This window comes from Balaenoptera ricei, chromosome X, assembly GCF_028023285.1.
Source record: "Balaenoptera ricei isolate mBalRic1 chromosome X, mBalRic1.hap2, whole genome shotgun sequence".
Classification (NCBI taxonomy): domain Eukaryota; kingdom Metazoa; phylum Chordata; class Mammalia; order Artiodactyla; family Balaenopteridae; genus Balaenoptera; species Balaenoptera ricei.
Window position 1 is genome coordinate 88,670,041 of NC_082660.1, and position 12,427 is coordinate 88,682,467.

Genomic DNA, 12,427 nt, shown 5'->3' on the forward strand with positions numbered 1-12,427 from the left:
GAGATGAGGACCTCCAGGCGGCCTCACTCTGATTAATATTCCCTGGGGTCTGAGGTTCTCTTTTAGTCCTGTGGTTTGGACTCAGCACTCCCACCACAGGAGCTCAGGCCCAACACCCGGCCTGGGAACCAAGATCCTGCATGCAGTGTGGCATGGCAAAAGAAAAGAAAAAAAGGGAGCAGTACAATTACGAAGAATAAGAAATAAAATAAAATTAGAAAGATAAAAAATATATTAGGAAAAATAAGAATATAATTGAAACAACTACAACAAGGTAAAACAGAACCACAACAGAAAAAAGAAAGAAAAAAGAAGGGAACAAGCCAAAGGGAGCAGAACAATAACAAAGTATAAAGAATAAAATAAAATTAGAAAAATAAAAGATTTATTAGAAAAAATATGTATAAATGAATCAATAAGAACAAGGTAGAGCAGAACCACACCCTAGAAGAAGAAGAAAATAAAAGGCCAGAAAAGTCCTTGGCTGTGTGGGGTGGAGCTTAGGCGGTGGCGTGGAACTTAGGTGAGGAGGGATTTAGGCTGAGGCGGGGACTAGGCTTAGGACCTGTGGGGAAATGCAGCATGGCCTAAGGGGGGCCTTGGGAGTGTGGAGTTCCTGAGTTTGGAAGTAAGGCCTTGGCTGAGGGTGTGTGGGTGGGGTTTAGGCCCAGTGGGGTTGGAGGGGTCTCAGGGGGGTTTTGGAGTGCCACAGTGTAGAGTTAGGGACCTGGGTGGGGGTGTAGGGACGGGGCTTAGGCTCTGTGATGCCAGAGGGTGGGGGATTAGGCCCAGGAGCCCAACAGGCTCCCTGGTGCCTAAGTGAGTAGGGAAAGCACTGGCTGTACTCCCTTTAGTTCCTCCACACCCCCGAGGGTCTCCTGCATTGCCACTGAACTCCTAACCTTGGGTGGGCACCACTGGGTGTGGGAACCCCTCCCCTTCCCCAGCCGCCCTTCGGGGTGCCAGTCCCATAGGTCTGGCTTTTACTTTTGCTGCCCCTTCCCTCCTTCCCACTCCCTCAGGACCCATGTGGCTGGAGGGGGCTTCGGGGGGCAGAGGATCAGGCCCGGGATCTCAGCAGGCTCCCTGGGGCCCACATGAGCAGGGGAAATGCTGGCCACTCTCCCTTCTTATCTTCTGTCCTCCCAACAGTCCCCCCCTTCTCCCCTCCGGGCGTGGGATCCCTTCCCCTCCCCCAACCACCCCTGAGAGGCACCGGTCTGTCCTGCCTCCACTTCTCCTCATCCCATGTCCTACCCAGTTGCTTGGGTGTTCCTCTCATCCCCTTAGATATCCATGGTCCCCTCCAGTGACTGGTAGGGGCCCTAGTTGTGCAGAGACATGAACTCCACATCCTCCTAGTTCGCCATTTTGACTCCACCCCCCTGTGCTTGGTCTTTAAAAGTACCTTACAGAATACTGCAGTTAATTGTTTATTGCATCGATTACCCACCCCCACCCCCCACTGTGGGTGTCTTGCTAATGCTGGGAAATCAGCAGAGTACATACTGCCACTCCCCACTGAAGACAGAAATAAGTACTTAGCCTTTTTTTGACATTATTTTCCAACTTCAATACCCACTGTGCTATGGCTCAGTAGAGTACTTTGTAGGTGGTTAAATTCAAATTTATTTTTCTATCAATATAGTGTTCTAAAATTTGCCCTAATGGCCTTAATCTGTATTATACGCTATATAATAATAGGATAATTTTCCTAATGAAAACAGCTAATATATGCACTACATATGGAGTTTTAAACTGTGATGATAATGTCTTTTTGGTGACTGTAGTCTCCACTTTTCTGATGTAAGGTTTTGTAAAAATGGCTAGTGATTTTACTGATTATCCTCAAATGGCTTAATAAACACATTCTTAATGATGCTATGAATAAATTTAAAAAATTATCTTGTTCAATAAAGTGCCTATGTGGTAGGAGTTTTAAGTGTTAATGCTTTACCTCTATCTGGTTGCAGGACCTTGCTCAGGGCCTCCAGTGATTATGTTTGGGACACTGATGGAATTCATTACTCAATCTTTCTTGTGGTGGTGCCACTACCACAGGAATGAGAAGCACAGGAATTAAAGGAGAATGGGGAAGATTCACTTAGAAGGACTTGAAAGAAAGACTTGAAAGAATGGGTTCTGGTACTCCTTTAAGTGTTCATGTTTCTTTTCTTGTGAAAGGAGAAACGTCACACAATATGTCAGGACAACAGAACTTGCTTCTTATAATTAGATTAAAACAAAAAATTGTTGAAGGATCATTCCTGAACTGAGTAGAAGATTCTGTGCTCTTTGAGAGATTGCAGAGGGTACTGATAAAGGAATCCTACCTTTCTTGTCTATGGCTCTTTAAGTGTTAGGCTGTCTCAGGATTCAGTACCAGTTGTCATTCTGGTATTCAGTCAGGAATATGAAGTATCTAGATGCGACTAATAGCTTTCTAGGAAAAGACAGCAGTCCTCCCTAATACCCATATATGTATGCTGACTCTGTGAAAAGTAAGTGCTTCAAGAAGTTAAATCTTGAGTTGCTATTTTGCTTATTTTAGCTCCCTAAATAATTAAAACAATTAAAACTGTTTTAAAATTACAGAAGCAATCTATGCTCTCCATAAAACAACACAGAATGCTACATAAGAATGAATGCTACAGGAGATTGGTTCAAGATGGTAGAGTAGAAGGAAGTGCTCTCACTCCCTCTTGCAAAAGCACCGGAATCACAACTAACTGCTGAACAATCACTGACAGGAAGACACTGGAAGTCACCAAAAAAGATACCCCACATCCAAAGACAAAGGAGAAGCCACAATGAGACAGTAGGAGGGGCGCAATCACAATAAAATCAAATCCCATAACTGCTTGGTGGGTGACTCACAAACTGGAGAACACTTATACCACAGATGTCCACCCACTGGAATGAAGGTTCTGAGCCCCACATCAGGCTTCCCAACCTGGGGGTCTGGGCAACAGGAGAAATTCCTACAGAATCAGACTTTGAAGGCTAGTGGGATTTGATTACAGGACTTCAACAGGACTAGGGGAAACAGAGACTCAACTCTTGGAGGGCACACACAAAGTAGTGTGAGCCTCGGGACCCAGGGGAAGGAGCAGTGACCCCATAGGAGAGTGAACCAGACCTACCTACTAGTGTTGGAGGGTCTCCTGCAGAGGCGAGGGGGTGGCTGTGTCTCACTGTAAGGACAAGGACACTGGCAGCAGAAGTTCTGGGAAGTACCCTTTGGTATAAGCGCTCTGAGAGTCAGCCATTAGCTCCACCAAAGAGCAAGGGTAGGCTCCAGTGCTGGGTTGCATCAAGCCAAACAACCAACAGGGAGGGAACCCAGCCCCACCCATCAGCATACAAGCGGATTAAAGTTTTACTGAGCTCTGCCTAACAGAGCAACAGCCAGCTCTACCCACCACCAGTCCCTTCCAACAGGAAACTTGCAAAAGCCTCTTAGATAGCCTAATCCACCAGAGGACAGACAGCAGAATCAAGAAAAACTACAATCCTGCAGCCTGTGGAACAAAAACCACATTCACAGAAAGATAGACAAGATGAAAAGGAAGAGGGCTATGTACCAGATGAAGGAACAAGATAAAACCCCAGAAAATCAACTAAGTGAAGTAGAGATACGCAACCTTCCAGAAAGAGAATACAGAATAATGATAGTGAAGATGATCCAGGACCTCAGAAAAAGAATGAAGGCAAAGATTGAGAAGATGCAAGAAATGTTTAACAAACAACTAGAATTAAAAAACAAACAAACAGAGATGTACAATACAATAACTAACTGAAAAATCCACTAGAAGGAATCAATAGCAGAATAACTGAGGCAGAAGGACGGATAAGTGAACTGGAAGACAAAATGGTGGAATTCACTGCCGTGGAACAGAATAAAAAAAAAAGAATGAAAAGAAATGAAGACAGCCTAAGAGACCTCTGGGACATTAAACACAACAACATTTGCATTATAGGGGTCCCAGAAGGAGAAGAGAGAGAGAAAGGACCCGAGAAAATATTTGAAGAGATTAGAGTCAAAAAGTTCCCTAACATGGGAAAGGAAATAACCACCCAAGTCCAGGAAGTGCAGAGAGTTCCATACAGGATAAACCCAAGGAGAAACATGCCAAGACACATAGTAATCAAATTGGCAAAAATTAAAGACAAAGAAAAATTATTGAAAGCAGTCAGGGAAAAATGACAAATATTATAGAAGGGAATCCCCATAAAGTTAACAGCTGACTTAGCAGAAACTCTACAAGGCAGAAGGGAGTGGCATGACATATTTAAAGTAATGAAAGGGAAGAACCTACAACCAAGATTACTCTACCTTGCAAGGATCTCATTCAGATTCGATGGAGAAATCAAAAGCTTTACAAACAAGCAAAAGCTAAGTGAATTCAGCACCACCAAACCAACTTTACCACAAATGCTAAAGGAACTTCTCTAGGCAGGAAAACACAAGAGAAGGAAAAGACCTACAATAACAAACTGAAAACAATAAAGAAAATGGTAATAGGAACATGCATGTCGATAATTACCTTAATTGTAAATGTATTAAATGCTCCCACCAAAAGACATAGACTGGCTTAATGGATACAAAAACAAAACCCACATATATGCTGTCTACAAGAGACCCACTTCAGACCTAGAGACACATACAGACTGAAAATGAGGGGATGGAAAAAGATATTCCATGCAAATGGAAATCAAAAGAAAGCTGGAGTAGCAGTACTCACGTCAGATAAAATAGATTTTAAAATAAAGAATGTTACAAGAGACAAGGAAGGACACTACATAATGATCAGGGGATCAATCCAAGAAGAATATATAACAATTATAAATATATATGTACCCAACATAGGAGCACCTCAATACATAAGGCAACTGCTGACAGCTGTAAAAGATGAAATTGACAGTAACACAATAATAGTGGGGGATTTTAACAACTCGCTTACACCAATGGAAAGATCAACCAGACAGAAAATTAGTAAAGAAAAGGAAGCTTTAAATGACACAATAGAGCAGATAGATTTAATTGATATTTACAGGACATTCCATCAAAAAATAGCAGATTACACTTTCTTTTCAAGTGTGCACAGAACATTCTCCAAGATAGATCACATCTTGGGCCACAAGCTAAGTCTCAGTAAATTAAAGAAAATTGAAATCATATCAAGCATCTTTTCTGACCACAACGCTATGAGATTAGAAATCAATTACAGGTGAAAAAACATAAAAAACACAAACACATGGAGGCTAAACAATACGTTACTAAATAACCAAGAGATCACTGAAGAAATCAAAGAGGAAATCAAAAAATACCTAGAGACAAATGACAATGAAAACAGGAAGATCCAAAACCTATGGGATGCAGCAAAAGCAGTTCTAAGAGGGAAGTTTATAGCTATACAAGCCTACCTCAAGAAACAAGAAAAATCTCAAGTAAACAATCTAAACTTACACCTAAAGGAACTAGAGAAAGAAGAACAAACAAAACCCAGAGTTAGTAGAAGGAAAGAAATCATAAAGATCAGAGCAGAAATAAATGAAATAGAAAGAAAGAAAACAATAGCAAAGATCAATAAAACTAAAAGCTGGTTCTTTGAGAAGATAAACAAAATTGATAAACCACTAGCCAGACTCATCAAGAAAAAGAGGGAGAGGACTCAAATCAATAAAATTAGAAATGAGAAAGGAGAAGTTACAATAGACACCACAGAAATACAAAGCATCCTAAGAGACTACTACAAGCAAATCTATGCCAATAAAATGGACAACCTGGAAGAAATGGACAAATTCTTAGAAAGGTATAATCTTCCAAGACTGAAACAGGAAGAAGTAGAAAATGTGAACAGACCAGTCACAAGTAATGAAATTGAAACTGTGATTAAAAATCTTCCAACAAACCAAAGTCCAGGACCAGATGGCTTCACAGGTGAATTCTATCAAACATTTAGAAAAGAGCTAACACCCATCCTTCTCAATCTCTTCCAAAAATTGCAGAGAAGGAACACTCCCAAACTCATTCTATGAGGCCACCATCACCCTGATACCAAAACCAAAGATACTAAAAAAAAAAAGAAAATTACAGACCAATATCACTGATGAATATAGATGCAAAAATCCTCAACAAAATACTAGCAAACAGAATCCAACACCACATTAAAAGGATCATACACCACGATCAAGTGGGATTTACCCCAGTGATGCAAGGATTCTTCAATATATGCAAATCAATCAATGTGATACACCATGTAAACAAACTGAAGAAGAAAAACCATATGATCATCTCAATAGATGTGGAAAAAGCTTTTGACAAAATTCAACACCTATTTATGATAAAAACTCTCCAGAAAGTGGGCATAGAGGGAACCTACCTCAGCATAATAAAGGCATATATGACAAACCCACAGGAAACATCATTCTCAATGGTGAAAAACTGAAAGCATTTCCTCTAAGATCAGGAACAAGACAAGGATATCCACTCTCACCACTATTATTCAACATAGTTTTGGAAGTCTTAGCCACAGCAATCAGAGAAGAAAAAGAAATAAAAGGATTACAAATTGGAAAAGAAGAAGTAAAATTGTCACTGTTTGTAGATGACATGCTACTATACATAGAGAATCCTAAAGATGCCACCAGAAAACTACTAGAGCTAATCAATGAATTTGGTAAAGTTGTAGGATAGAAAATTAATGCACAGAAATCTCTTGCATTCCTATACACTAATGATGAAAAATCTGAAAGAGAAATTAAGGAAACACTCCCATTTTCCATTGCAACATAAAGAATAAAATGCCTAGGAATAAACCTACCTCGGGAGACAAAAGACCTGTATGCAGAAAACTATAAGACACTGATGATAGAAATTAAAAATGATACAAACAGATGGAGAAAATACCATGATCTTGGATTGGAAGAATCAATATTGTGAAAATGACTATACTACCCAAAGCAATCTACAGATTCAATGCAAACCCTATCAAATTACCAATGGCATTTTTTATAGAACTAGAACAAAAATCTTAAAATTTGTATGGAGACACAAATGACCCCGAAAAGCCAAAGCAGTCTTGAGGGAAAAAAACGGAGCTGGAGGAATCAGGCTCCTGGACTTCAGACTATACTATAAAGCTACAGTAATCAAGACAATCTGGAACTGGCACAAAAACAGAAATATAGATCAATGGAACAGAATAGAAAACCCAGAGATAAACCCACGCACCTATGGTCAACTAATCTATGACAAAGGAGGCAAGGATATACAATGGAGAAAAGACAGTCTCTTCAATAAGTGGTGCTGGGAAAACTGGACAGCTACAAGTAAAAGAATGAAATTAGAACACTCCCTAACACCATACACAAAAATAAACTCAAAATGGATTCGAGACCTAAATGTAAGACCGGACACTATAAAACTCATAGAGGAAAACATAGGAAGAACATTCTTTGACATAAATTACCGCAAGATCTTTTTGATCCACCTCCTAGAGTAACCAAAAGAAAAACAAAAATAAACAAATGGGACCTAATGAAACTTCAAAGCTTTTGCACAGCAAAGGAAATCATAAACAAGACGACAAGGCAACCCTCAGAATGGGAGAAAATATTTGCAAACGAATCAACGGACAAGGGATTAATCTCCAAAATATATAAACAGCTCCTGCAGCTCAATATTTAAAAAACAAGCAATCCAATTCGAAAATGGGCAGAAGACCTAAGTAGACATTTCTCCAAAGAAGACATACAGATGGCCAAGAAGTACATGAAAAGCTGCTGTACATCACTAATTATTAGAGAAATGCAAATCAAAACTATAATGAGGTATCACCTCACACCAATTAGAATGGGCATCATCAGAAAATCTACAAACAACAAATGCTGGAGAGGGTGTGGAGACAAGGGAACCCTCTTGCACTGTTGGTGGGAATGTAAACTGATATAGCCACTATGGAGAACAGTATGGAGGTTCCTTAAAAATCTAAAAATAGAATTACTATATGATCCAGCAATCCCACCCCTGGGCATATACCCAGAGAAAACCATAATTCAGAAAGACACATGCACCCCAGTGTTCACTGAAGCACTATTTACAATAGCAAGGTCATGGAAGCAAGCTAAATGCCCATTGACAGATGAAAGGATAAAGAAGATGTGGTACTTATATAGAATGGAATATTACTCAGCCATAAAAAAATGAAATTGGGTCATTTGTAGAGATGTGGATGAATCTAGAGACTGTCATACAGAGTGAAGTAAGTCAGAAAGAGAAAAACAACTATCCTATATTAATGCATATATGTGGAACCTAGAAAAATGGTACAGATGAACCGGTTTGCAGGGCAGAAATTGAGACACAGATGTAGAGAACAAACGTATGGACACCAAGAGGGATAAGCGGCTGGGCGTGGGGGTGGTGGTGTGATGAATTGCGAGATTGGAATTGACATATATACACTAATATGTATAAAATGGATAACTAATAAGAACCTGTTTTATAAAAAGGTAAATAAAATAAAATTCAAAAATTCAAAAAAAGAAAAATTAATGGTAAGTAGGAAATTATTAAGTCAACTAAAAATTTGGCGTATGGTTGTTTGCTTGGATAAAAATATTGTATCAATATTAAATTTCCTGAAGTTGAAAACTCTACTGTGTAAATGTAAGAGAATATTATTATTTAGAGGAAATGCTCACTGAAATATTTGGGGGTGAAGGGCTTTATGCAAGTAAGTTACTCTTGAATCGTTCAGAAAAATGTTATGTATATATATTATTTGTGCGTGTATGTGTGAATACATGTCGATGTAGATGTATATGGAAGAGAAACAGCAAAAAATAAAGCAAATAGAGTGAAATGCTAATGTGTGAATCTATGTAAAGGATATGTAGGTGTTCATTGTACTATTGTTATTCTTGCAACTTTCTTTAAGATTAAAATTATTTCCAAAAAAATTTAAAAAATAAAATATGAAAGCTTTCTCTTTCCCGATTTTTTTTTCTATGCATATACATCACACACAGAGATGTTTTACAATATAAAGAGGATAGTGCTATATGTTTACTTTTGTGATTTGATTTTTTTTCTTTTTCACTTATCAATATATATTGACATGTGTTAGTGTTTTGGGCACCTGATTTTCATGTATATATTTATCTAATTGTAGCCAAGTTTCCTTTGAGGACCTTGTGCTCTGTTCTTCTCCATGGCCTACTGAATTCTATACATGTTTTAAAGAATTTCATCAACATTTACGTAAGAGTAAAAAATTAAGAGTTTGAGAAAATCATAATATTTTGAGGATCCTACTATGAGGGAAAATCATGCTATGAAGTCCAACTCACACTGTTTTGTTATTCACTTATGGAAAATGTAGTTCATTCATATGCTTCAAGTTTCAAACAGTGCAAAAGGGCATATAGTGAAAAACAAGCTTTCTACCCTCTTCCCTTGCTACCAAGCCCCTCTTTTCAGAAGCAGTCAGTGTTATTTCTTTCTTCTGTATTCTTGCAGAGATACTGTATGCTTTTACAGTATGTGTGTATGTGTTTGTGTATGTGTGTACGTACAGTTATGTCCTCAGCATGCATATTATGTATATATTCATATATATGCATGTTATATTCAAATTCATCACATATTTATTGAGCCACTTCTATGCATTAGACACTATTTTAAGTGCTTGTGATACATCAATGAATAAACCAAATCTCTACTCTCATGTAGTTATCATCCTAATGGAAGTAGACATACAATAAACCACGAACATAAGAAATACATTATGTAATGTGTTAGAAGGTGAAAAGTGCTATTAAACAAAGAAGGTAGAGTAAGGGAGTTTGAGAGTGCCAGGTCATGGAGCAGGGATGAATTGGATTGGAATTTTAAATAGGATCATCAAGATAGGCCTCTTTGAGAAAGTAACATCTAAGCAGAGACTTGAAAGAAGTTAGAGAGATTGTCTTGCAGATATCTAGAGGATACCAAGAAGAGGGAATAGTCAGTGTAAAAGCCTTAAAGTGAGAACACCATGCCTGGTATCTTTGAGGAATAGCAAAAGAGTCAATGTGACGAGATCAGAGTGAGCCAAAGAGAAAATAGCTCCATAGGAGGTCAGAGAAGAAACGTAGAGGCAGTTTGAGTGAACGGAGAGACATTGGAAGGTTTTGAGCAGAGGGATGGTATTATCTGGCTGAGGTTTTAAGAAGATAGTTCTCTGACTGTTGTGTTGGGAATACACAACACAACACAAGAAATAACACTGACTGCTTCTGAAAAGAGGGGCTGGGTAGCAAAGGAAGAGGGTAGAAAGAATGTTTTTCACTATATGCCCTTTTGCGCTGTTTGAAATTTGAAGCATATGAATGAACTACCTTTTCCATAAGGGGGTTTGAGTGAAAGCAAGAAGACAGGTTAAGTGGCTCTTACAAAAATCAGGCAAATGATGATGGCGGTTTGGACCAAGGTGGTAGTAGTGGTCAGGTTACACATATATTCTGAAGGCAGAGCGAACAGGATTTCCTGACAGATTGGACGCAGGGTGTTAGAGAAAGAAGGGGAGTCGAGAATATCTCCTATAGTTTTGATGTGAGCAACTGGAAATAAGATTTGCCTTTGGGGCAGACACAGGTTTTGAGGGGCCTGAAGTTTCTGAACAATTTTGAGGGCCTACCTCAGGAAAATGAACACAAAATTACCCACACAAAATTAGGTATTAGGTAAAATAGGAACATTTATTAATAATGAAGGAATAAATGAAAATTTATAAATATTAAAAAACTGTCAACTATCATAAACATCACAAAACCCAGAAAAACAATGTAGTCTTAAAATTAATTACCTGAAACACCTCTATCTGCTATTGTTTGCTTAGTTTCCAAAACTTTGTTCTCCAAATATTCTTTTTTAAAACATCTTGTTCTTGCTTCGTGCATATGTCATCTTTCTGAGTAATATCATTACTGATATTTCCTGCAAGTTTCTTTCTTTTTTTTCCATTTTCTCTCTGTTTTAAAAATAAATTCTGTTTTTTTTTTAGTTTCTATCTTTGTCTCTAACTTGTGTGTTGGATATTTTCCCCACGGTTTGCTAATCTTTGGTTGTCTGCTCATGGTTGAGAGTGCTGACTGTAACTCAGAGCCTGGGATGCAGCTGGTTTACTCTCTGTGTGGGTGGACTGTTCAAATGCAGAACCCCTTGTCATCTGTATATTTAGGTTTTTCTTTTTGGGCTCATCAGGTTCTCCAGAGAAGACTTTTCCAATCTCTTGCCTGGAGTATGGAAGACTGGATACCAGTGTTCTGCAAGCTTAGTGAGGGAAGCATTTAATTAATTATGCATAAGGTTGCTTAATCCCCTTCTTTTAGGTAGTATCCAGGGCCACTGTGCCTGGTGTTTTCCAGTTCAGTGACGCTCATTTTTTTATCCAGAGCTGAAGAATAAACCTCCAGACTTCTGTGGAGGTAAGGGATGGACAGTTATCTAGCTCTGTGGAATGAGAGAAAGGATCTTTCTAAATTAAATTGCTTTTCAAATAGTTTCACCCAAACCTCCTGATTTTAGCTCTCTCTTAACTCTCAGTTCCAAAGGTACCGGGTGCTGCCAATTACTGAACCTTATGAGGATACTGGATTATAAATTGGGTTATTTCTCAGCATTCTCCATTGCTGGCTGAGGTCCCTACCGTCTCAGGCTAAGTCAACTAACACTAATCCATCTGGGTTCCACTTCAAAAATTGCATTGCTTTTATCTCTTCTAATATTCTTCCCAGCCTTTTGGGTTTATGTCTTTAAAAATTTTTTTCCCTGCGTTTTTAGTGAGGTTTGGGGAGATTAAAATTAGATTCCTGCATATAGTTTACCATCTAACCCAGACCGCCTTGGGATACCATATTTTAACACTTCATTTTCTTACTGTTGTATTTTGACCAGGAGTCCTGATTCCATTCATTTTTCAAAGTAACAAGCACGGCCACCACCAAAACAAACTTACCTAACCATTTATCATTATTTGAGAACTAACTATAGACAAGAGGGCATGTTAATCCATGCCAATGATTCAGCAATTATGAATTGAGCATCTATTGTATACCAGGCACTGTGCTAGTCACTCGATATATAGAAATGAGTGAAGTTTAATATCTGTCCTCATGGGAATCACAATCTAATAGGTGTAAGTGACGTAGGCAAAAAATGGTATCTGTAATATCAGAAGTATGGCCAAAATTGCAGCATAGTCCAGATGATGGCATCATTAACACTGTTGGGCTCAGGCTCAGGCAAGTCTTCCTGGAGGGGTTGATTTTGAGATAAGGAATGAGTGCTAGTAGCTTGCCACTTAAAACAGATATGATTAAGCTGCAGTAGACAATATAAATCCTTCACATTCCCGATTTTGGTCTGAGAGTGCTTTTA